The sequence below is a fragment of the Giraffa tippelskirchi genome, chromosome 3, assembly GCF_054371585.1.
Source record: "Giraffa tippelskirchi isolate mGirTip1 chromosome 3, T2T-mGirTip1v1.2.pri, whole genome shotgun sequence".
Taxonomy (NCBI): Eukaryota; Metazoa; Chordata; class Mammalia; order Artiodactyla; family Giraffidae; genus Giraffa; species Giraffa tippelskirchi.
The window spans coordinates 10,405,330-10,429,825 of record NC_137277.1 but is presented as its reverse complement, the minus strand read 5'-3'; the positions used below and the strand labels follow the sequence as shown (position 1 = coordinate 10,429,825).

Below are 24,496 nucleotides of genomic sequence, written 5' to 3'. Positions count from 1 at the left end.
ATCTTTGAACTGGGACTGTGCACGTGCCTCAGAGAGTGGCCTCTGGCTGCTGTGTCCGTACCACCCTGGGCCTGGCCCTCAAGCGCATCTGCCTTTATCGACAGCAGATCTCGATGCCCCTCCCCCTTCGTGCACAAGTGTCTTTCCAGGGAGGATGGGGACCATTCTGGAAGGCGTGACGAGCAGAACCAACTCACTCCATCGGGAAAGCCTGTGTCCCCACCCCAGCTCTCATAGAGACTCTGGGTCCCTGTGCCTGGCTCACTCTGTCTCAGAGCGCCTGGATGGGGGCCCTTCCTCCAGACCATAATTTGGGAGGCCTTTGGGCCAGGGCTGTGGGTTCAGGGTTCAGGAGGCTGGTCTTGTCTATGGGGATCCCCCCAGCCTGGGGGAGCACCTCTTTCCCTTCCTGCCCATGCTAAGGGGGCTCCTGCGGTGGGGCTGGCAGAGCTCCAACCTGGGTTAGTGCCTGCTGTGCCCTCCTTCTCGGGCCTCAAGGAGCCACAGAGGGTACAGGCATGGGCAACCTCACTGTTGGATTTCATCAGCAAGATGGTCAGAAGTGTGGCCTCCCTTGTTACACTGTGCTCATGGAGAGGGCGGTGTCGGGAGGGACCACTGATTTCATCGTGCAGTTTTCTGTCTCTCTCACTCATTTCTCTCCATCTGACTCTTTGTCTCTGTCTCTCTCACTCCCTATGAAACATGTTCTGCCAGCCAGGTCCCATTCTAAGTCCTGGGAACACGGCAGTGAAGGAGACAGACGGTGTTCTTGGCTTCTTTCAGTTTGATTGGGGACACACAAAATGAATCAACAAGGAAAGCAGTAGAAGAATAGTGGGAGTCAGCGGAAAGAAAGAAAGCAGGGAGATAAGATGGAGTGTCTGTCTGGCGGCGGGGCATCAGATGGGTGGTCGGCCAGGGCCTGGCGAGAGGATGACTATGAGGGAGTGATCCTGGGGGTCGTCAGTCGGGGGAGTGGATCGGGGGCAGGCGGGAGGGCGGCAGGGCGGGTCCTGGGGCCTGTGGCTGCGGTATGGAGTCTGGCATTCTTGTGCAGTGCAGGGGGGAAATGCCATGGGATGGTTTTAAGCATGGGAGTGACATAAAGCTGATCTAGCGTTAAAAACAAGAAACTTCACTCAAGCCGCTCCATTTGCAGGACTGTCAGCTTGACAAAGGAAGAGGGGGCGGTGCTCCACGGGGAGGGGACTGCTGGTGTCCAAACCAGGATAGGGGCTGTGGGAGTGACAGGTGTGGGTAGTTTGGAGGTTCTCCTGGAAGGATTTGCTTTCAGACTGCATGTTGGGGAGACAGAAAGGGAGCAATCAAGGGAGATGTCCAGGTTTCCCGCCTGGAAAGCTTGGGTGATAGTATCTTGCAGCTATCCCATAGGGTGGTCAGAGGTCAAAGGGCAGGTCAAGGGCAGAGCATTCTATCTTGGCCACGTCTAGTTGGAGGTGCCCATGAGAGATCTGAGGGGAGGTGTCAAATAGTTGGTATGTCCCAAGTTAAGTCATCTTCAGCTGCTGACCTGCCTAGGGTGGTTCCACCTAGGACTCTGCTTGGCTGGCGAGAGGGATTATTGTCAGGCGATCCCCAGGGTCTCAGAGCCACCTGCAGCCTCCTTTGCGGTGAGGCAGTGGGGCCCCGGGGTACAGATTCTTGGGCCCTTTCCCCCATCTGAGGGGCCACACCCTGGAGGGATCCACACACAGTGCCACCCCTCATGAGGCTCTCAGAGGCTGGAGTCTGAGAGATGGAGATGGTCCCCTGCATGGACTTCTACAACCAGGATATGTAGGGACTGCCCTGTGTCGGCTTTGTGCAGAGCTGGGGCACAGAGGGCAGGCTTTCCTTCACTGAGCTTGTGGCCCGGAGCTCCAGCTGTGGACCTGTGTGCTGCTGCTGCTGCTGCTGCTAAGTCGCTTCAGTCATGTCCGACTCTGTGCGACCCCATAGATGGCAGCCCACCAGGCTCCCCCGTCCCTGGGATTCTCCAGGCAAGAACACTGGAGTGGGTTGCCATTTTCTTCTCCAATGCATGAAAGTGAAAAGTGAAAGTGAAGTCGCTCAGTTGTGTCCGACTCTTAGCGACCCCGTGGACTGTAGCCTACCAGGCTCCTCCATCCATGGGATTTTCCAGGCAAGAGTACTGGAGTGGGGTGCCATTGCCTTCTCTAGACCTGCGTGAGGAGCTGCCAAAAGTACCATGGAGGAAGTGTGCATGTCTTAGGAGAGGGCAGTGGGGACTACATTCATTCTAGTGCTGGAGTGGGGACCTGAAAGACCCTCTGAGGATTCAACATTTCACTCTGTGCTGTGCTGCTCAGTCGTGTCCCACTCTTTGTGACTCCATGGACTGTAGCCCACCAGGCTTCTCTGTCCATGAGGATTCTCCAGGCAAGAATACTGGAGTGGGTAGCCCTGCCCTCCTCCAGGGGATCTTCCTGACCCAGGAATCGAACCAGGGTCTCCTGCATTGCAGGCGGATTCTTTACCAGCTGAGCTACCAGGGAAGCCTGCATAGATCTATAGGATGGGTTTAGCTGGGAGATGTGTGGGCAGGAAAACCTTCCAGGCAATGACGGTGATGAGGTGGAGGGGACCGACCAGGCTTGAGGCTGGGAGCCAGGCCTGGGGGACTCTGGATTTTATGTTAGTTATTCTAATGTCTGTTCTCCTAATATCTTCTATTGTGTATTCTTCCTTTCGTCTATAATAAAATGTCTGCCAAGGATAAAGACTACATTTCCCAGCATGCCGTGCAGTGCAGTTTGGCCACGTGAGCATGTCCTGGCCAATGGGTTGAAAGAAAAAAATGTTATGTGACAGCCCTCAGTCTCCTCCCAGCTCTAGCTTTGCCCCTCTTTGGATTCTTCCTCCCTCTGGTGCCTCAAGCTCAGAGGCTGCCCTGAGAACTGATGATAAGGGGTGCTCTGAGAGAGGTTACACAGAAGGAGCCTGGTCCCCCACAGCATCCTGGGCAGCGTGGCTGGCCCGCCTTGAATGGCTCAGCCCCTGGGGAACCCTCACAAGGGAGAGTTACACACACTCTCTGCTTCCATTTCCGTGATTTGGGTTTTCTGTCACTCTCAGCAGGACCTAATCCGAGGCGATAATAGGATAATGGCCCTGGGAGGCACTGCTGGGCTTTGAGCAGGTGGAGTGACATGATATGCTGGCTGCTGCGTGAGGGTTGGGAGGTGGGAGGTGAGTAAAAGGGGCTGTTCTCTTCTCTGCGCTTCCTCCTGCTGGTCCCCATCAGGGATGTGGAAATTCCCTGTCTTGTTCACCTTCTCCTACCCACCCTCTCCTGCCGGCATGGCTTTCTGGCCTGAAGGTGGCATGAAAGATCTGCTTCCTGCTCTCAGCCAGACTTGGGGTAGTTCCTCTCTTTTTGTTTTTTGACTCTTTACCTCACTCACGTTTTGTCACAGGGAGCTCCTTAGCTCACCCCATTTTAGTTTCCTTTTTATTCCCTGGTCTCCTAGAGCTTGTCAGCAGAAAGAGAGTACTTTGACTGTAGCTAACAGTTACAAGGTATCTCTGCAGACCAAGCCCTGGGCTTCATCAATGATCTTGTTCAAGCTTTGCAGCAGTTCTTGGAGGCAGGAGGTAGTAATAGCCTCACTTGACGGGTGAGGATACTGAAACAGAGAGGTTTAAGCTCACTGAGCAAGTGGAGGAGCTGAGACTTGAGCCTAGGTGGTGTTTTGCCTGCAGAATCCCCCTTGGAAAACTACTAGATCCCAGTGACTCACCAGCCGCTTGGGATCTTCTTGTCAGGCTTTGGGGCTATTCTTTAAAGAATAGTGCAGCTGTGAGTATCTTGGTATCACTGACTTTCTCCTTTTCTTTCCCATTCACATTATTTCCTTGAGGGACAGTCCTTAGCAAGGGGTTATCAGACAAAGGATGTAAAGGCTGCTTGGTTCTTTTAATCAGATTGCCATCAGGATACTAGTGGATAGATGCTAGTACCGCCTCTGGCCCACTGTTTTCATTGGATTTTATTTTTTGTTCCTTTTGGGTGACTTAGCAGTTGTGTAATGATGTCTTAACGTATTAAGCCAGGGAGGCTGGGAGAGTTTCATGTCACGATATCTTATCTTGAGCTCTCCATGTACAGATGCTTCATCATCTCTGACCGTTGATCCAGTGGTCAAAGTGATCACTGAGTCTTAGGGCTTTATTCTGTGTTTAATTTGCAGTGTATATTTTGGGGAAGATATACTTCTGGATTCTATTTTCCATAGACTTCCATCATTTATATTAATATTTGTCACTTGTAACTTTCCCTACCCTCTTGTGTGCTGGTCATTCTTCAGGTAGACTCAGAGCTCCCTGCAGGTCGTGGTTGCCATATTGTTCTTTGCTGGTGTGATGCCAGCCCAGAGCATGTACTCCATGTATATTTGTTGAATATGAATAAATACATTTAAAGGGAAAAATTATGCAAGTATCTACCATACTTTCTGGTTAGGCAAAACCTTTTAAAGAATAAGCTTATTTTATGATAATTTAGGCTTATGGAAGAATTGCAAAGATAGTAGAGACTTCCCATATACACCATGCCCAGTTTCCCCTATTATTAACATCTCACATTATGTGGTATTTTTGCACAATTAATGAACCAGTATAGATTAAGTCATTTTTAACTCAAGTTCATATTCTGTTCACATTTCATCAACATCTGACCCAGTGTCCTTTCTCTGTTCCAGCATCCCACTTTACGCTGAGTTATCACACCTCCTTACATTTCTCTTGGCTGTTTCAGTTTCTCATGTTTTCCTTGTTTTTTATGACCTTGACAGATTTTAAGGAGTGCTGGTCAAGCCTTTTGTAGAATGTCCCTCAGCTGGGGTGATATGATGTTTTCCTCTTGATTAGACTGGTGTTGTGGGTTCTTGGGAAGAAAAGCACAGAGATAAAGCATCTTCTCACTATATCATGTCAAGAGTACATACTGTCCACGTGACTCATTGCTGTGGATGTTGACCTTGACCATCTGGCCAACAGAGGGTCGATCAGGTTTCTCCACCATGAGTTACTGTCTCCTGCCCTCCTTTTTCATATTCAACTTTCTGGAAGGAAAGTCACTATGTGCCACCTACACTTAAGGAGGGAGGGGTCATGCTTCACCTCCTTGGGAGAATCTGCATACATTTGTCTGTTCTTCCTCTTTGTCTAGTCAATCATTTCTGTCTGTGTGGACCCATGGATATTTATTTTATACTTTGAATTATAATTCAACGCTACTTGATTTATTGCATTGCTCAAATTACTCCAGCATTGGCCACAGGGAGCTCTTTCAGTTGCCTCCTGCATCCCTCTGACCTACCCCATCATTTGTTTCCGTGAGCACTCCTTTGCTTTCTGGAGCACAAGATCTCCTGGGTCATCTTGGACATGTCCTACCTTAGTCCTAGAATCTCAAGCCCTGGTTCCTTGAGAGGCTGGAAGATGATATTAGATCTGGGTGGTAGGTGTGTACCTTGCTCCTGGGGTGTTGATAAAGCATTTAAAAAGTCACCATCTCAGCTGTTCTTGAAGCCAGGCGCTCCCCAGCTGGGTCCGGTACATGTGTAGCTTTGAGAGACAGGGCTGATGTCTCCTCTGGGTGCAGCATTTATGGGCAAACCAGGATCCATGGTGGAGAGAGGTCCCGAAGGGCCCCTATTTGAGGACACAGAAGGAAGCATGAGGGGGGTTATTTGCTGCTTTTCTTGTTTAGAGGGTCATTGGTGCCCCACAGGACCTCACCCAGAGGCCTTGCTGGCCTGGGGACCAGGTAGATTTGACACGTTCAGGTGGCCGTGTGCAGCACACAGGTACCCTGGGCAGCTGAGCGGCACGTGGGGCTCAGGTTGGGACAAACCAGCCTGCCCAGCCCTGTGTTTGGCTGGGGAGAGGGACATACCAGGCATTGTCCCCATAATCTCATTTATGACCTGGTATGAGTGAATTACGTTGCAGTTCTTTCTGTCTCCCCTGTTAGGCTGTCAGCGACTCTTTATCCCTGCCTCCTGGCACACAGCAGGCATTGTGTCATTCCTGATGCCTGATTGAAAGAGTCCGTGGGTGACATTAGCAGGTCGAGACCACTGCTGTGGCCTGCCCCTGACCAATCTCTTTGTTTTTTCTTTTGTCTCCTTCCAAAAACGGGAATCTCTGTCTCTCTGGCCACTGTGCCCACTGGGCTGTGCTGCCTGCCAGGGAGCCCCAGATGCCCTGGTGGGGAGTGGGTGTGGAAGCAGGACCCCTCCAGCCCGGGGCTGTCCCTTTTTTTGGAGAAGCCTTGAAGGTCATGGGATCCACCTCCCAGATTTCTACAGTGATGAGTGCAAAGTTGGGTCTGGCTGGGCCTCTCTCAGCTGCCAGTTCGTGCCCTTTCCTGGGGGGGTGTGGTGTTGCTGGCATACTGTTTACTTCTGGGGATGCCGAATGAAGAGCAGCGTGGTTATACAGTTTAGCTGGAGCAGAGGGTTGCCATCAGGAGGGCCCCGGACAAGGAAGAATTTGACTTGGGGACATGATGATGACTCTTCCCAAACAGAGCCTAGGATGCAGGCCCTTGCATCTTGGGAGGGGGTCCACATGAACTCCTGGTTTGGGGGCTGGAATGGGTGCTTCATCCTCGTGTCCCTGGGTGGGGTGGGGCACTGAGCCATTGAGCCTGGGACAAGTGCCTGGGAGGCAGTGGGAAGCCACCAGGAGCCACACAGACAGGACAGAGCTCCTCAGGTGTGCCACCAGGAGGGGCCACAATCTTTACGACCTTGGTGGTGTTCCCTGGGGGGGAGACCCTGGTCCAAGGATGGCCATTCCTCCTCAAAGGGCTGTTTCGGTCCAGCGGTGCTGTGGGGAGGAGGAGCAGAGAGAACTAGCTTCCTCCTCTCTCTGTCTCCACCACTGGCCCCCTCTAGTGTCATGGAGGCGGTCACCCCGGCCTGCTGAGGCCGGCACCTGCCTGCTGATGATGGTTCTGATTACTGAGGCCTGACTCGACCTTCCCGACTGCGATTTTATTAGCGCAACAACGATCCTCTTTATCAATTGCTGTTGCCTTTTATGACTTCTCAGGGCCTTTATCTCAGCAGCTACCTTGCCTCCTGGCTAAATGAGGATTAATATTTTAACAGGATTATGTGCTGTGGGTTAGCAGTACTCTCGGGGGACGCTGGGCGCTCCCCTCCCCTGCCGCCTCTCTCCTCCTCACAGGCCTCCTTCCTGGTGTGCGGGGGGGGGGGGGTCTTCCCAGAGACGGGGTCTCTTGTTTCAGATTCTGGGATGGGATGGAGGGGTGGGTGGGAGGATTGGGGACCTGAACTCTGGGTGAGGGACAGTTTGTCTGAAGAGTAGGTTAGTCCTAGGGTAGGGACAGCCCTGGAGGGCAGGTCCCCGTAGAGACCGCAGACTGTTGCCTGGGATCAGCGGACTTGACCACCTGGCCAAGGGGAGAAAGGAGGAAGATGGAGTCAGAGCTGTGGAGGAGGGAGACAGAGACAGTGTCAGAGACAGAGGGGGAAAGAGAGGGTGAGGGAGAGAGGGAAGGAAAAGTGAGTCTAAAGTCAGGCCCTTAAACTGTTGAATTGAGGGACATCACCTTCTCGGCCCCTTTCGTACTTTCCTCTCCTCAGTCTTCCAGATGTATGCAGGGTACAGGAAAAAAAAATTCATTTTAGGTTTAGCCTTTTTAGGTTCACAGGAAAATTGAGTGGAAGGTGCAGAGATTTTCCTTACACCCTCTCTTCCCATTCGTGCATGGCCTCCTCCTTTATCAAACCCCGCCCCCCCCTCCCCGCAGGGTGGCATGTTTGTCACGATCGATGAACCTGCATAGACACATTATCAGCACCTAAAGTCCATAGTTTCCATTACAGTCCACTCTCAGTGTCGTATGATCTATGAATTTGGACAAATTTACAACATGGATCCACCATTATGGTATCATACAGATAACTCACTGCCCTCAGAATCCTCCAGGTGGGTGAGTGGGGGGGGAAGCTTTCATTCCAGTTCCTATAGGCTGACTCCTGCAAAGAGAGCTTAGGCACCTCCTGTCCCTTAGGCTGGCTGCATTGAAACAAACCAGGGAACAGCAAGGATAGGTGAGGATGTGGAGAAGTGGGAACCCTGTGCACCTCTTGGGAATGTGGAATGGTTTGCCTGTTGTGCAAGACAGTATGGGTGGTTCCTTAAAAAGTTAAAGTAGAATTCTCGTATGATCCAGCAATCCCTCTTCTGGAGATGTATCCAAAAGAATTGAAATTAGGATCTCCAAGAGATACTGGCATACCCATATTCACAGCAGCTTAATTCACAATAGTCAAAAGGTGGAAACAGCCCAAGTGGCCATCAATTAATTAATGGATTAAACAAAACAGGGTCCACTATTCAGAAATAAACTTAAAATGGGTTAAAGACCTAAATGTAAGACCAGATACTGTAAAACTCCTAGAGGAAAACATAGGCCTGACATTGTTTGACATAAATCGCAGCAGTATTTTTTTGGATCCATTTCCTAAAGTAAAGGAAATAAAAGCAAAAATAAACGAATGCTGCTAAGTCGCTTCAGTCGTGTCCGACTCTGTGCGACCCCATAGACGGCAGCCCACCAGGCTCCGCCGTCCCTGGGATTCTCCAGGCAAGAATACTGGAGTGGGTTGCCATTTCCTTCTCCAGTGCATGAAAGGGAAAAGTGAAAGTGAAGTCGCTCAGTCATGTCCGACTCTTAGCAACCCCATGGACTGTAGCCTACCAGGCTCCTCCGTCCATGGGATTCTCCAGGCAAGAATACTGGAGTGGGTTGCCATTTCCTTCTCCAGTGCATGAAAGGGAAAAGTGAAAGTGAAGTCGCTCAGTCGTGTCCGACTCTTAGCAACCCCATGGACTGTAGCCTACCAGGCTCCTCTGTCCATGGGATTCTCCAGGCAAGAGTACTGGAGTGGGGTGCCGTTGCCTTCTCCGAAATAAACAGATGGGACCTGACTAAACTTAAGGTTTTGCACAGTAAAGGAACACTGACAAAATGAAAAGACAATCTACTGAAGAGGAGAAAATATTTGCAGACAATATGACCAATAAGAAATTAGTCTCTAATAAACATAAACAGCTCATATAACTCAACACCAAAAAACCAAACAACCCAATTAAAAAATAGGCAGAAGAACTGAATAGACATTTTTCCAAAGAGGAAATGCAGATGACCAACAGGCACATGAAAAGATGCTCAGCATCGCTAAACATCAGGGAAGTGCAAATCAAAACCACAATGAGATATCATTTTACACCAGTCATAATGGCTATCATCAGAAAGAACACAAATATCAAATTCTGATGAGGATACAGAGAAATGCGACCCCTCATACCCTGTTGGTGGGGGTGCCAATTGGTGCAGCCACTATGGAAAAAATATGGGGATTTCTCAAAAACTAAAAATAATACCATAGGACCCAGCAATTCTACTCCTGGGTATATGTTAAAAAACAAAACAAAACACTAATTTGAAAAAGATACATGCACCCCAGTGTTCATAGCAGCATTATTTACAATTGACAAGATATGGAAGCAACCTAAGTGTCCATAATGAATGGAGAAAGAAGACATATATCTATACATGTATGTATAGCTATACAATGGAATAGTACTCAGCCATAAAAAAGAATGAAAATTTTCCATTTGTAACAACACAGATGGACTCGGAGAGCATTATGCTAAGTGAAATAAGTCAGACAGAAAATATACTTTGGGATACCACTCATATGTGCGTGCATGCTAAGTTGCTTCATTCGTGTCCAACTCTTTGTGACTCCATGGACTGTAACCCACCAGGTTCCTCTGTCCATGGGATTCTCTAGGCAAGAATGCTGGAGTGGGTTGCCATTCCCTTCTCCACGGGATCTTCCTGCCCAAGGATCTAATCTGAGTCTCTTATGTCTCCTGCATTGGCAGGCGAGTTCTTTACCATTCGTGCCCCCTGGGAAGCTCACTCATATGTGGAATCGAAAAAATACAACAAACGAGTGAATATAACACAAAAGAAGCATACTCATAGGTGTAGAGAACAGACTAATGGTTACCAGAGATGGAAGGGATATACAGAGGTGGAGGGGTAGGAAATACAAGCTACTGGGTGTAACATAGGCTCAATGATGGACAACATGGGGAATATAGCCAATATTCTTGAATAACTGTAAATGGGAAATAACCTTCAAAACTTGTATACATTTTTTAAAATATAAAAATAATAAAAAACAAAACATGATCCATCCACACAGTGGACTCTTATTCATCCCAAAACAGGAAGGAAATTCTGACATCTGCTATAGCATGGATGAATCTCGAAGGCACTATGTTAAGTGAAATAAGCCAGCCACAATAGGACAGATACTGTATTATTCCACTAATATGAATTCCTAAAGAAGTGAAATTTATAGAAACTGAAAGTGGAAGAGAGGTTACCAAAGGCTGGAGCAAGGGAATGGGGAGTTATTGTTTCACCAGGATGAAGTTTTAGTTTTGCAAAATGAAAAGACTTCTGAGATGCGTTGCAGAAAACATGAATGTAAATTTTATGTTTTGTATGTTTTACTCCAAATGAAAATTTTAAAAAATTAACTTTTAATTAAACATTGATTTTTAAATTAAAATTAAAAAATTTAAAAGTTAATTTTTTAAGTTAAAAATTAAAAAAGATTTAATTAATAAAATAAAAGGAATCCTAGGACCTTTCAGGGATGGCTAGAATGTTAGGGGTGACTTAACACTAGGTTTAGAGAATTCTGCTTCCCTGGTGGCTCAGATGGTAAAGAATCTGCCTACAGTGCCAGAGCCCTGGGTCAGGAAGATCCCCTGGAGAAGGAAATGGCAACCCACTCCAGTATTCTTGCCTAAAGAATCCCATGGACAGAAGAGCCTAGTGGGCTACAGTCCATGGGGTCGCATAGAGTTGGACACACCGAGTGATTAACACTTTCACTTTCACTTTAGAGAATTCTAGATTCTGTCTTAGAGCTAGAGTGATATTCTCTAAAACATGGGAAGCCGCAGGGAGGCCTGCTCTGTGTTAGGGACTTCGATACAAAGATAAAAAAGATGGGGTCCCTGCCCTTTCTGGAGGGCAGACACATCGACTGAAATCACAATAATAAAAGCTTTGTCCCCTCAAATTTAAAAATAATTAAAACAATTTTAAAAGTTCAAAACTAACTTAGAAGATAATTTTGAAAAGAATTCAAATGTGTTTCAGAAAATTTGAAAAATACAGAGAAGCATAGAGAGGGAGTTAGGAGTAATTTTTTTTAATAAAAATATGTTTTTGTCTGCAAGGGATGTGGGATCTTAGTTCCCTGACCAGGGATCGAACCTGGGTCCTTTGCATTGCGAGCATGGAGCCTTAGCCACTGGACCACCAGGGAAGTCCCTGGGGCTGCTTCTTAAGCCTCCAGAGTTCAGCACCTTTCCCCCCTCCCCCATAGACCTCTGTCCGTCTGTGACCCTCACCCGGCTAAAGTCTTCCCCTCCTTGGCCCTTTGTCGACTCTCTCCCTGGGCTCCCGCTGTGGTAGTTGAGCCCATCTCCTTGCTCTCACCTTCCTCCTGCCCTCTGTTAGCTATTCCGCACCACGCTCCTCCCTGCTCACACATCGCTCCAATATTTATTCCATGACAGCAGCTGCCCACTAAACAGAAATTAACTTCCAGGTCCTGGCTGATGGAGGTGCTCAGACAGTGAGGGGGGGCTCACCTTGGAGAGGGGTCTTGGCTGGCGGACCAGGTACCCAGACTCACTTCTGGGATGCTCTATTCAGGGGCCTGAGGAAGCAACTGGGAGCCCCTGGGTGAGGATGTGTGCCTGAGTCCTCCCTGGGTCATGTCCTGGTACCCAAGCTTGCTTTCTGCGGTTCTGGTTGGCATAAAGGAAACTCCCGTGTTTGTGATTCCTCCGAGAACCTCAGCAGGGCCTGGGGCATTGGCCGGGCTTGGGAGCTCGCCTGCTGGGCTGTTGGGAGTGACTAGCCTCTCTTTAGAACAGTCTAGGCCCTCCTCCTCCCTCCTGCATCTGTGAGGAGAGGGGTGGCTGGGGGTCATTTGTCAGCCAGGCACTTGCCCTGCGTTCCCACTGAGACGAACCAGCAGAGAAGGACTCAATTGCCCCGGGAAGATGTAGGTGGGACCTAGGGCAGGTGGCCCTGGGTGCAGCACTAGGGCCCGGCCCAACTTTCAGGGCTGGGGGTCAGCTGGGTGGGGAGGAGACTCTGCCCTTTAACGCAGGCTGCTGGCCTTCGTGGCCTCTCGATCTTGGGAGCAGAGTCCCTTCTGGACATGTTTTCCAGTAAATCTGCCTGCTGCTGCCATCATCGAAAACTGCTGATTTGGGGACTTCCCTGTGGTCCAGTGGTTGGGAATTTGTCTGCCAGTGCAGGGGACACGGGTTTGATCCCTGGTCTGGGAGGATCCCACATGCTGCAGGACAGCTAGGCCCATGCTCCACAATGACTGAGCTTGCCAGCTCTCTGGAGCCCTCGAGCTGCAACTAGAGAAAGCCTGTACGTAGCAATGAACACTCAGTGCAGCTCTCTGCCAAAATAAATAAATAAATAAAATTTAAAAAATGAAAAAATCAGCTGGAGAGAGGGGAGCGGCTGAGGTGCTCAGCCTGTGATCTGGGTCATGATGGAATGGGCTGGTCTGCCGGCGGACAGCTAGCTGGAGCCCAGCTCTCTCTCCACTGCGGACCTTGAGGCTGTTGTGTCCCTTCAGCCCCGAGAATCTACCTCAGGGAGGCCCCTCTGGCTTGCAATGCTCCCCCTGGAGCTAGCAGCCCCCCGGGAGGCCCACTGCAAGGAGGACGATGAGACACAAGTGACTCCTGCCTCCGCTGAGGGGTTCCTGTGTCTGTCCTTGGAGCAGTGGTCTTTTCCCTGGGCAGCAAGGCCTGAGTGGGTCTCTCCCAGCCCTCCTCCTCCTCTGGGTTTGAGCACCACCTTCTCAGAGCACCCCCAGGAGGTGTATCAGGGTTGTGGGGGGTGGGCAGGGGATCTGAAGCAACCTCTGCTAATTGGGTCAGGATGTCAGGTGTGCTGGCATCTCTTCCCACCTGGACCCCCCCCCCCCCCCCACCGCCGCCAGGTGACCCTGAGGTCTCTCAGCTCCTGACTGCCTGGGGGACAGCCAGGACTCTCCCTTTCATGACCCCACTGGCCAGGGGGTCACATCCTTTGTTCTGTATTTGGCTGAGTCCCCCCAACCCCAGGAACCCATTGCCTGGGGTGCCCTCCTCTGAAAGTCACAGCATCATTCAGAGCTCCTTGGTCCCCACAAAGCTCACCTACTGGTGCTTTTAATTCAGACTTGCTTTGTCATTGTCCCCTCGTTGTTTTGGGTATAAATCTTTTCCCCTCTTCTCTTGGACTGCAGCTGGTCTGGTCCTCTGCCACCAGCCGTGGTCTCCAGGGGCACTCAGGACTCAGGCCTGGAATTTTCCAAAAGGGTTTTTTCCTGAGTGCGTTGGCATAAACAATTTCCCCTTCTTGTTCCAGCGGCTGAGATCTGATGGGCAGGGAAAGAGAAGGGGCCACAGCTCCAGGGGGTTAGGCCATGGGGCAGTGTCTGAGGTCTCCTTATCCCCTCCACTGGCTCCCAGAAAGCATCTGGCCACCTTGGTGGGCTGGGGGCTCTAAGAGGCACGAAGGTGGTGGATGGAGGTGGGAGTGGTGGGTCCTGAAGGCCAGAGCTGGCTGTGGACTCTTCTGGACACTGCGGACAGATGACATCTCTGTTTATTGCAGCATCTTCTCTCTCGAGACTTTTGGATGACCCGCTATCTCCAGAACCGTCTGTTATATAACTATTTGGATGCTGTTTATGCGCTGATAATGAAGAAGGAACTTTCCAGGACAGATAAGGGACTACCTTTGACCCTGCTGAGCAGATAGAGAATGTCTAGCATGTCACTGCCAGGCCTGCTTCTCCCAACTCATCATCCTTATCTGGGGACAGGAAAGGTGTCCCTTTCGTGGGGCGAAATACCTTGGGCAGGTCCTTGGGAATCCCCACCTGCCCGCCTGTCTCCACAGCGTTGTTGATGGTCACAGGCTTCGTGACTCAGGAGGCTGGGTGACCCCCGGAGGTGTGTGGAGTGAGCTGGGGCTGCAGACAGATAAAATCAAGAACTTGCATTGCCAGCAGGGGGGCAGGAGCAGGGCTGAAGTGGAAGAGAGCGTATGTAGGGGGTATGTGGGGGGCCCTGTCTCCCACAGGGCTGCTCAGGCCGGGCCTCCTGAGGTCGGTGGAGGGACTGGTGAAGGAGCAGCTGTCTCACAGAGAATTAGTGCAGCCTGCCCAGCGGGCTTGCCCCTGCTCCCTGTCAAGGGTGGAGGCCAAGCAAGGGAGGTGAGGCGTGGAGGGACATGGCTGATGTATCACCTGCCCCCAAGCCACCAAGGTGACCTTCTCAGCCCCTCTAGCTCCCCGGGCTCCCGCATTCAGGTGAGCCTTGCAGAGCGCACGAGCTTCCTGTGGCTGCTGTAACAAATGACCGTAAACTTGGTGGCTTAAAATAACACGCATTATTCCCTACAGTTCCAGAGGTCAGCGTCTCACTGGGCTGAAATCAAGGACTTGGCAGGGCTGCCTTCCGTCTGGAGGCTTGAGTGAGGTGGCTGTGGTCCTGGGCCCAGGGTCCCCAGCTATACTGCACCCTTCCAACCTCTGCTTCTGTTGTCACATCTCTGACCTCCCAACCTCTTAGAAACACCTTTGTGATGGTGACTCTGGGCCCACCCGGATAACCTACCCTCCCAGGCTCCTTAGTCACATGTGTCAAGTCCCTTTTGCCACATCAGGTACCATATTCACAGGCTGCAGGAATTGGGATGTGAACATTTTGGGGGTCATTGTTCTGCCGACCACAGAGGGGGAGTGTAGGGACTACAGGACCTCTGGGGGAGCTCCTTCCCCAGCACAATGTCAAACTGGATCTTAAAGTCCACAAAGGTTGTGGAGGGGATGAGAAGCATCTAGGATCCTTGGTAGGGACCCAGTGGAGACTCCCCTCAGGTGCCCAGCCCTGCAACGAGAGCCCCATGGGCTTTTGGGTACAGGAACCATAGACTAGTGATGATAACACCATAGACTTTCTCTCCCCCAAATGAATATTCCCAGAGCAAGAGAGCAGGTGGGGCTCAGGGATATAAATTGAGTCAGCTTCTGCAACTTGTAAAATTTCTACAATGCCAGGTGAGGTTTGTAGGAGACAGGGCATGTCTTTCTTTAAAAAAATTTCTTTTTACAATGAAAGTTTTCAAAATCCTTTAAAGACAAACTAGCACAATAAATTCTCATGTGCGCATTACCCCAATTTGACAGTTATCAAAATTGTCACATTTACTTCATCTACTGCTGTTTTCTTGTCCTTTGCTATTCTCTGGCTTAAGTTCTATAACTTTGCTCCTGCAAATGTCAGGATGCATTTCTCCAAATATGGGAAACTTGGTGACATAATTAGAGCTCCATTAGCACAATGTCATAATTAATGGTAATTCCTTGGTATCAGTGAATGCCCCATTTATAACCACATTTCTCTGATCGTCTCAAAGAGACCTTCTTGCAGTTGGTCTGTTTAAATCGGGTTCCAGACAAGGTCCACAAGTTAATTGTTGTGTCTTTTAAAATTTCTCTTAATTTATATCAAAACCCTCCTCCCCGTTTCCCTCTAGCCATGATTTGCTACAGAAACCAGATATACTGTCCTGCTGATTATCACACATATTCTGGATCTGATTGCTTCCTTTTGGTGGTTTAGTCGCTAAGTCGTGTCCAACTCTTGCGACCACATGAACTATAGCCTGCCAGGCTCTTCTGTCCATGGGATTCTCCAGGCAAGAATACTGAAGTGGGTTGCCATTTCCTTCTCCAGGGGATCTTCCTGACCCAGGGATCGAACCCTGGTCTCCTGTGTTGCAGGCAGATTCTTTACTGACTGAGCCTCGAGGGAAGATTGCTTCCTTTTGGTGTCACTTCATCCTCACCTTTCCTGGAAATTGGAGTTTAGCTCTAGAAGCTAGATTCAGGCTCATCTTTCTGCCAGAATCCTTCATGGCTGGGGCTCTGAGTTTCACTTGGAGGCACACCTGTGATACTGATCGACCAGCAGGTCCATTTGATCACAGCCCCAGAGCTCCTCGGCGATGTCTTTCATCAATAGTCGCATCCGTTCAGGACCATTTTGAGAAATAATTCTTTCTTTTCTGAAAGTTCTTTATTCATCTGGCTGTGTTAGGGTCAGTTTTTTAGCTGTGGCACAGGAGCTTCGTTTTGGGACCCTCATTGCATCTTGTGTCTTTTGTTGAGGGGCACGGACTCTAGTTGTGGTGTGTGGCCTCAGTGCCTCTGAAGCGTGTGGGATCTTAGTTCCTTGACCAGGGATCAAACTCTCGTGCTCTGCATTGCAGGGCGGATTCTTAATCACTGGACAACCAGGGAAGTCCCAAGAAATAATTATTTCATGAGAGCTTGCAAATATGGTGCTTTCCTCCTAGAATCATTGTTTTACAAGGAGCAGCGAGAATTCTGTTGAACAAACCTTCCCTTATCAACTGAGTTATCAGGTTACCCTGAAATAGACTTTAGAAAGGGAAATCACAAATTGTTTTTCTTTTAGTGAACAACTTTTTGGAATAAAGAGTTAGGCCTTACTTACTTTCAATGAGTTTCCCATGAGGTTTTGTTTTGGTTTGTTTATTCCCCCCTTTCTGTCTTTCTATTTCATGTATTCTGTTTGTTTCAGCCAGTTGTGTTCACTGTTCTTTCTTGGGCTTGATTTTCCTCTTTGGCCAGAGATTTCTGATTTTTTCCCCTCAAAAGGCAGGCCATGGGTGCCTATCACATCAGTGATGGGAGGAAGGGCAATTCCCTCGGACAATGGGTGATGGACAAGCTAGCACTGGGTAGGGGGCTTGCTAACCAGAAGCTCTTTCTTTGGGGGATTTATTTTCCTGCCTTGTTTGAAGTGCCTGGGTTGGGCCCTATGATAATGAGCCATATCTAAGCAGAATCCGATTAAAGGGCAGTGGATTCTGATAGTCACAGAGCCCTGCTGGGAAAAGCGGAAGAAATCTCAGAACCGAAACAAAAAAAAGACGCCTGGCTATGTAGTCTCCAACATGTCCACCAGGTGGTGCTGTTCAGCCACGGCTCTGTCGGCCTTGGTTGCAGCTGCCCGCTGGTGTCTCTCACACTTTGTCCCCACTCAGTGCCACTGCCCGCCCCCTCCAGCCAGCCTAGGGGATCCAAGGGAGGACAGACACTGTGCCCTGTAGGAAGTGTAGTGGTGGGTTTGGTGGTGCTGAGGTGCCCCAACCTCAGCAAGCTCCTGCCAGCGAAAGTGACAGTTGCAAAGCTGGCATGGCTTCCTGGCCCCTCTTCTCCCACTCTGCTGACTCGAGCTCTCCCCCACCTGCTCCTACATGGAAAGCAGGCATTCATGTGCTTATCCGACTGAGGCTGGGGGGAGGACAGATGGGTGTCACTGAAGTTAGCTGACCAGTTGGTTGGTGCACTGGGGGTCTGAGGGTCCAGGCCCAGACTCCTGCAACCAAAGGGAATGGGGAGTGGTCCAGCGTGGGGCCATGGGAAGGGCACCCACCCATTCCAGGATGCCTCGTGGTGAATGGTGTGTCAGCAGGAAGGATCACGCTTGCTAAATGGATGCTCTTCCTAGGGGAATCCCTCAGGAGGGCCGTGTAGGGGTGGTAGGAGGGGAAAGGTGCCAGGGGCTGCTTGCTCCTGGGGTTGGAAAGGGACACAGCACAGTTGGGGGGTTCCTATCCTCCAGGTCCCTGCCATCTCCTTGCTGGGTGCCACCTGGGGGCCATTTGCAGGTTGCGGAGTTGGGGGGTATGGGACCAGACAGAGGGGGCTGACCACCTGCAAGGCTGCTCTCTGTGGCTTGCAGAATGGACTGGCCTCAGTCTGACCCGCCAGGAAGACCCCAGGCACATGCGGGGTGGGCCGACAGAGAGCAGGTAGATTCCCAAGTCCAGGGAGGGAACCAGCCAGGGAGGAGCCAGCCCCTCTTACCAAGGACGACTCATGTGCCCGCTATGTCATCTGTGGAGGAGCAATCATGTTACACAGTGAGGGGGGTCCTGGGAGGAGACGGGTGGAGGGTTCATGGACAAGGGGGCCGTGAGGTGGAGGCAGGGGCTGAGGTCTCGTGTCATCGCCCGACCTCTTGGGGGTGCTCTTGCTGCAGCTGACACTCCTGGGCTCGGCTGCCACCTCTCCAGGGCCTGAGAGATGCCCTGTACCCAAGGTGGGTCCCCGCAGGAGGCCCTGATTTCCTCTGGGCAGACGGCGGGGAGTTGCCAAGGTGGGTGACCTTGCACTTGACTGAGGGCCTTGGAGGCTGAACTGGGATTTCTGGTGTCCTGCTCCCTCCGCAGCCTGGCCTGGCCTGGGCCCTGGATAAAAGTGACCCTTCTTCTTTCTCAGGCCACGGGGGTCCTGGGGAGAAGAAGGTGCTGACCAGGGACCTGGAGGAACGAACTGAGTTGGGGGTGAAGGTCTGGGTGAAGGCTGCGGTCTGGGCCTTTCCAGCAGGGACCCCTCAGGAACTGGACCCCTCACCCAGGCCTCAGGGGAGCAGGAGCGGGAGGAGGAGGAGGCGTGTGGTTTCTGCCTCCTCCAGGGGCAAAGCCTTCTGTCTTCCTCTCTCTGCCCACCTCGGTTGTGAGGCAGAGTCTGAGAGGTGCCTCCTGCCCTGGTGGGGCTCTGCTGTCCCCTTCCCCTCAGGGGTGCCATATGGGGCCCGTCCAAGGCAGCCAGGTCTGGGCTCTGGCTCCTGCCCGTCCCTTCCCGAGGGCCCCGGTGGAGCCAGGAGGAGGACCAAGCGGGCTGGGCAGATGGTGGGCTGCGAGGAGGGGCTGCCCGGGCAGACGGGCCGACTGTCAGGACAGATGGTGGGCCAGGCAGGGGTCCGGAGCCCGGCCCATCTGTTCCAGGCCCCCGGTGGGGCTTTTCTTGTCCACTTGGGGCGGGACTGGGATGAGGCCCAGCGGTGGCTTCTGCCCAGGTCTGCTCACATCCTCCTGGGTCATCTGTCCCCGAGGCTCAGGGCTGGGTATCCCTCCTGGTGCTGATCCTTCTGGCAGGTGGCACGTGGCTATGCTCACAGAGCTGGAGGGGTTCCCAAGGGTCCCGGGGGTGTCCCGGGCAGAGCATGCGGCACGCCCTGGGGACAAAGCTGCCCATGGCAGACCGGCAATACCGAGAGGCTCCCGGAAGCCACCAAGGAAAGTCGCATCTGTGCCCAGTTGTCATTAACAGCCAGCCCCGCTCAGCGGAGGAGCGACTGCCCTGGTTGGGGGTCAGGACTGCTTCTCAAAGGAAGGGGTGGTGGGACTCATGCAGGCTCCAGGATGAGGGGGACGGCAGGCAGGTGGGCAGGCGAGAGGGCCCCTGGTCGAGGGAGCAGCCAGGCCAGAGGGTGGAGGCTCCGCTCAGGGGTGGTGGGTGGGAAGGCCCTGGCGTCCTTGCTAAGCCGTGGAGTCACCTCCCATGACTTCAGTCCTTAGATCCCTGGGTGGGGGTGTCACAGCTGTGTCCTGGGGCCTGAGCACACTGGGAGAATTCATCCCATTATAGTCTTATGTTGATAATGATAATCCAAAAATATCTTCATCTGTCTTTTTTTAAACCAATTACAAAGAAAAACCTCTGCGGCCACTGTGGGCCACCCGTAGCTGTGTGCTCGAGCAAGACAGGACTCTGCTTTTGTGCTTTCATCACTGCAGGGGAGCTGCTCTGTTAAAGGCCAAGGGCAGGGACCAGGGAGGGGCATGGGGGCCTCGGGTGCAGGACAGGGGTGTTGACAGGGTCAGGATTGCCCTCCAGAGGTCACTCTGGATGCCAGATGGAGAGTGGTCCTGGTGTCTCCTCCAGTGGCTCTCCAAGAAGCCAGAAGAGGGCTCAGGGTTTGGGGAGTGCCTCCTGCCCAGCCAGTGGGTGCAATATCCTTCCGTAGCTAGCCCTGGGGGCCCAAGATGCCCCTTCAAGGCTGGGGCCGTGGAAGCTGCTTGCTGTCTGTTGCTGACTTCCCATCATCCTCTTTCTTGATGGTGGTGTTAGTTGCTCAGTCGTGTCCGAGTCTTTTCGACTCCATGGACTGTAGCCCACCAGGCTCCTCTGTCCATGGGATTCTCCAGGCAAGAATACTGGAGTGGGTTGCCATTCCCTTCTCCAGGGGATCTTCCTGACCCAGGGATCAAACCTGGGTCTCCTGCATTGCAGGCAGATTCTTTACTGTCTGAGCCACCATGGAAGCCAGTTCCTCCTCAAATGCAACTGTCCTAGAGCCGGAGTGTGGGATTCAAATCACACTCTACCCTTACTGGCTGGGGTAACCTTGGGTAAGTCACTCACCCTCTTTGAGCTTTGATTCCTTCATCAATAAAAGGGGGATAGTAGGGCTCCCACTTCATGGGGTCTTTGCAACAATTCACTGAGCTATACCCTTAGAGCCCTGTCCAGCACATAGCTGGCACTTGATATTATTATTATTACTGTTGTGGTCATTGTCTTATTTCACTGAATTAACATCCACAGAACCTTCAAAAAACGGTTTAAAGTGAACAGGTGAGAGGCATTTGGTATGTTCACAATGTTGTGAAACTACCACCCCTGGATCATTTCTGAACATGGTCATTGTCTCGAAAAGAAACCCTGTGCCCATTATCCATTATATCCTATTTATTCCCGTGCCTCCCCCTCACCCCGATCCCCTTAGAAGACCACCAACCCACTTTCTGCCTCTATGGATTTGCCTACTCTGGGTCTCTCCTATAACAGAATCATACAGCATGTGGCCTTCTGTGTCTGGTGCCATGTTTTCAAGGTTTATCCGTGTCATAGTGTGTGTCGAACTTCCTTCCTTTTTTTCTGGCTGAATAATACTCCATTGTATGGGTGGACCACATTTTATTTATTTCATTCATACACTGATGGACGTCTGAGCTGTTTCTACATTTCAGTACAAGGTTTTATTTGAACACCTGTTGTATTTTTTCGTGTGAAGCCCTTCACAGATTTTGGAGTCCTCCTTGCAGGGTCCCAGGCTGATTTCTCTGCATGGTCCCAGTTTGGGTTTATGCGCTGCCGAGGCAAACACCCGCTGCATGTTTTCACGTCTATTATCGGGGCCCTTAAACATCCAGGGCAGGATCCACCCAGGTTGCTGTGTTGTTGTGAGGCTTCCATCTTGTGGGCTGACTCCCTGCTGCCTTGTACTGAGGATGGGGAAACTGAGGCACGGAGAGGCTCAGTCACCGCCGACCGTCCTCTGCTTTCCCTTGGTGTCTCTGAGCCCTTCCCCCTGGGCATGGCCCTGCCCTCCTGTCATGGGCTCCCCCACTGGGCACAGTGGCCTTGGATCACCCTGTACCTTCTTCCTCTCCCGTCTCCACCTCTGCTCCGCTCCTTCTTGTCCACGGTCTCCTTTCTCTCCCTCCACCTCCTGCCTTTGCTGAGACCTTTCCGGTCCTCCTGGAAACCCCTGTAGGTGTCCCTTTGCGATATGGATGTGGCCAGTTTCTCCTTTAGACCCTCGGCTTTCAGAGAAGGTGCAGATCCTTTGTCAGGCCTGTAGATGCTCCAATGAGTCTGGGCGCCAGGAGGGGTGTCTTGTCCCCACAGGGAGAAGCCCCAGGGCCCCCTGTGCCCAGAGAACTCTGCAGAGCCTTCCCTCTAGAGGACAGTGTGGGGAAAAGTGGTCTGGTACTCCTGTACCGTGGCCTTGCTGTAATTGTAACTGCTGTGATGACCCATGTTATTAATAAAACAAGGGCCAGGGTGGTCCAGGATCTCTGTAAGATCCTCACAGTGGGCTGGCTCCTGACACAATCTGTGTGGTTCCAGGCCTGGGGGTGGACAGAACTGAGACCCTGAAAGTGCTGCCTGGGACCTGGAGGGACCCAGTGGGGGCCTAGAGTGCGTCCAGGGGGAAGAGGCCTGGGGGACTTGGCTGGCTCTGCTGGGTCTGAGGGAGACAGGGAGCCACGTGGATGAGCTTCAGTGGTCACTGTCCCTGACCTCCCTCTTTCATGCTGGACTGAAAGGAAGGTGACACGTTTTTCTTGCTGAGATCTGGAAATCCAAGTGTAAGTTCTCACTTGATCACGAGGGTCTTTGCAGTTCCCTGGGGACAAGAGAAACAAACACACGGTCACTCAGACACCCCAGGTGACAGGGAACCCCATGCTTGCTGCCCGCCAGGCTTTGGCCACTCCCTGTATATATTACCCGCTGCACTCCCATGGGACCCCCTGGGGTGTCTGCCTAGAGAGGTCACACGGCTGGCATGGGCATTCTTGAATCTGCAGGACAGGAGGCTTGGAGGTGCCATCGCTCGCATCATGGATGGCCTCTGGTTCTCCGGATGGTGGGCACTGTTGGGATCGTCCCCTCTCCAGCGGGCCCTGATCCTTCTTGTGGATTCTGAATCTTAGGGTGCCTCGGATGGATAGTAGGGCCAACAGGTCTTGTGCTGACCGCTCTGTGTGGGCCCGCCCTCCTGAGTCCAATTCCTCGGCTCCTCCATCTGGGAGCTCACATCCCCCGAGGCGCGCCGCAGAAGCCTGCCTCCCCAGGACACTCGCATGCCTCCTTCCTTTGGCGCTGCCCACATGTCCACCCCCATTAATCCTCAGTATCTGGCTGTCAGCAGTTCTCCTGGGCCACAGGGAGCCCAGACCATGGCAGTGACAGCAGGCCCCTGGAGGGGGACAAGGGACACCCTGGCTGCCACTTGGGGTCGAGATGGCCCTTGCTGGCCCCGGTGTCCTCTACCGGGCCCTTTCCTGTCCATCCTGCTCACCCCGCATCGATTGCCAATTGGGCCCTTCGCTTCCATCCCATTTTCACGGCTAATGGCTCTGCTGCCATTGATCTGCGTAAGGGAGCATCTCAATCAAGCACCTCCTTCCAGTGCCTGATGGCCGCTGAGACTTCCCTGTGCTGGTCCCCTCCCCCTCCCGCCTGCCTCTGCAACTCCCCCGCCCCCGCCATCCCTCTAGGCCTGCCCTTCCCAGCACCCGCCTCCCTGGCTTTGCCCTCCCCCATGCTCTGTCCCCTCTCTTCAGGCCCCTCTAGAAGGAAGAAGGAGTATCCACTAGCGCCTCCCCTTCCCAGGGAGACGACTTCTCCCCTCTGCTCTCTCATCCAGCTGGTAGGAGGACCTTGCTAGTGGGAAGCCTCAGGGGAGGGGGTGGTGGTGCCATCACACTGACCCGCCATAACCTTGGCCTCAGGCTCCCACCTAGAGATTTTGCACCCCAGTCTGACCTGGGAGGGGAGACTGCCTGAGGCCTGACTCCCAGAAAGGCCCCTTCCTCAGATGCCCCCTCATAGGGCCCTGGGGGAGGGTTGGGAGGTCCTGAAGATGGCACCAGGTGGCCCAGGGGGCCAGGGCCAGCTCCTTGTCAAAGCTGCGGTCCCTGGACTGGACACAGCTTATCCATGGGCCTGTGGGTCCCCCTCCTGTCCTGCTTCCAGTCTAGGAAAACTGGATTCCATGGCCCGAAGGAACAGGCAAGGAGAATGTTACTGAAGGATGAAGTACAGTAAAAGTGTCCGGCCAGTGGAGGCCTCTGCTCACTCCCACCTTTAGCCAGGGCTCCCCTGCCCGCCTTGCCCTGCCTTGATTCCAGGGCCCAAGATGGGGTCTTGGGGCCCAGGGAGTCAGGAGGGGCAGTTGGGGCTCCCAGATTTGGGGTTGCAGTTGACACCTGGCTCTGTGAAGCTGTATACCCTTGGCCCCTTCCAGAAGCCTCTGCTAGGGGAGTACCCCAGCTTGTGAAACAGCCTAAAAACAGCAGTGCAGGGAGATCACCCCTGACTCTGCCTGCAGCCAGCCTGCTCAGTCCAATTCAGACAGGGAGATACTGCAGAGAAGCCTGTGTCCCCGAGAGTCCAAGTGAGTGTGGCCCAGGGTGTCTGGTTCCCTGGAGTTGTGGGTGGAGCCCGAGAGTCGACATTTCTAACGCTCCTGGGGGACCCCACTTTGAGAACCACATTAACTGAACTCATAGAGCCTGCTCATGGAAAGTTTTGCCTTTTAAGGAAAGACATCAGGTTTCAGGTTTTTCTTGTTTCGACCTCGACTGGAAACAGGCCAGTTCCTAAGAGCCGTTGGAACAGGCAGCAGGGGTGTGGGTGGGCCCCCTGCCTTGGGGAGGCCCGGGGTCTCGCCCTCACAGGGAGGCTGAGAATCGGGGGTGACTCGCTTGCTGCTTGCCGGGACTCCCTCGGTACCCTCTGCACATTCTGTGGGGCCTGCTCCCCTCCCACAGGCCACCCTCACACAGCATCACCAGCCTTCACATTAATGGGCATAAAATATTTACTTAACTCAGCTTTTTGCAAATATTCCTTCAGTTATTTCCCCTCTGCTGGGAACATAAACTGTGCGGCCGCAGCACACGCTGAAAGGGTTG

The 24,496-nt window shown here is 52.3% G+C and overlaps 1 protein-coding gene across 1 annotated transcript in view; it reads left to right on the top strand.

Annotated features, from left to right (window-relative positions):
* The window catches only part of LOC145540694 (uncharacterized), a 440,299-nt gene that overhangs the window by 43,259 nt on the left and 372,544 nt on the right, over positions 1-24,496 (top strand). The window lies entirely within an intron of this gene.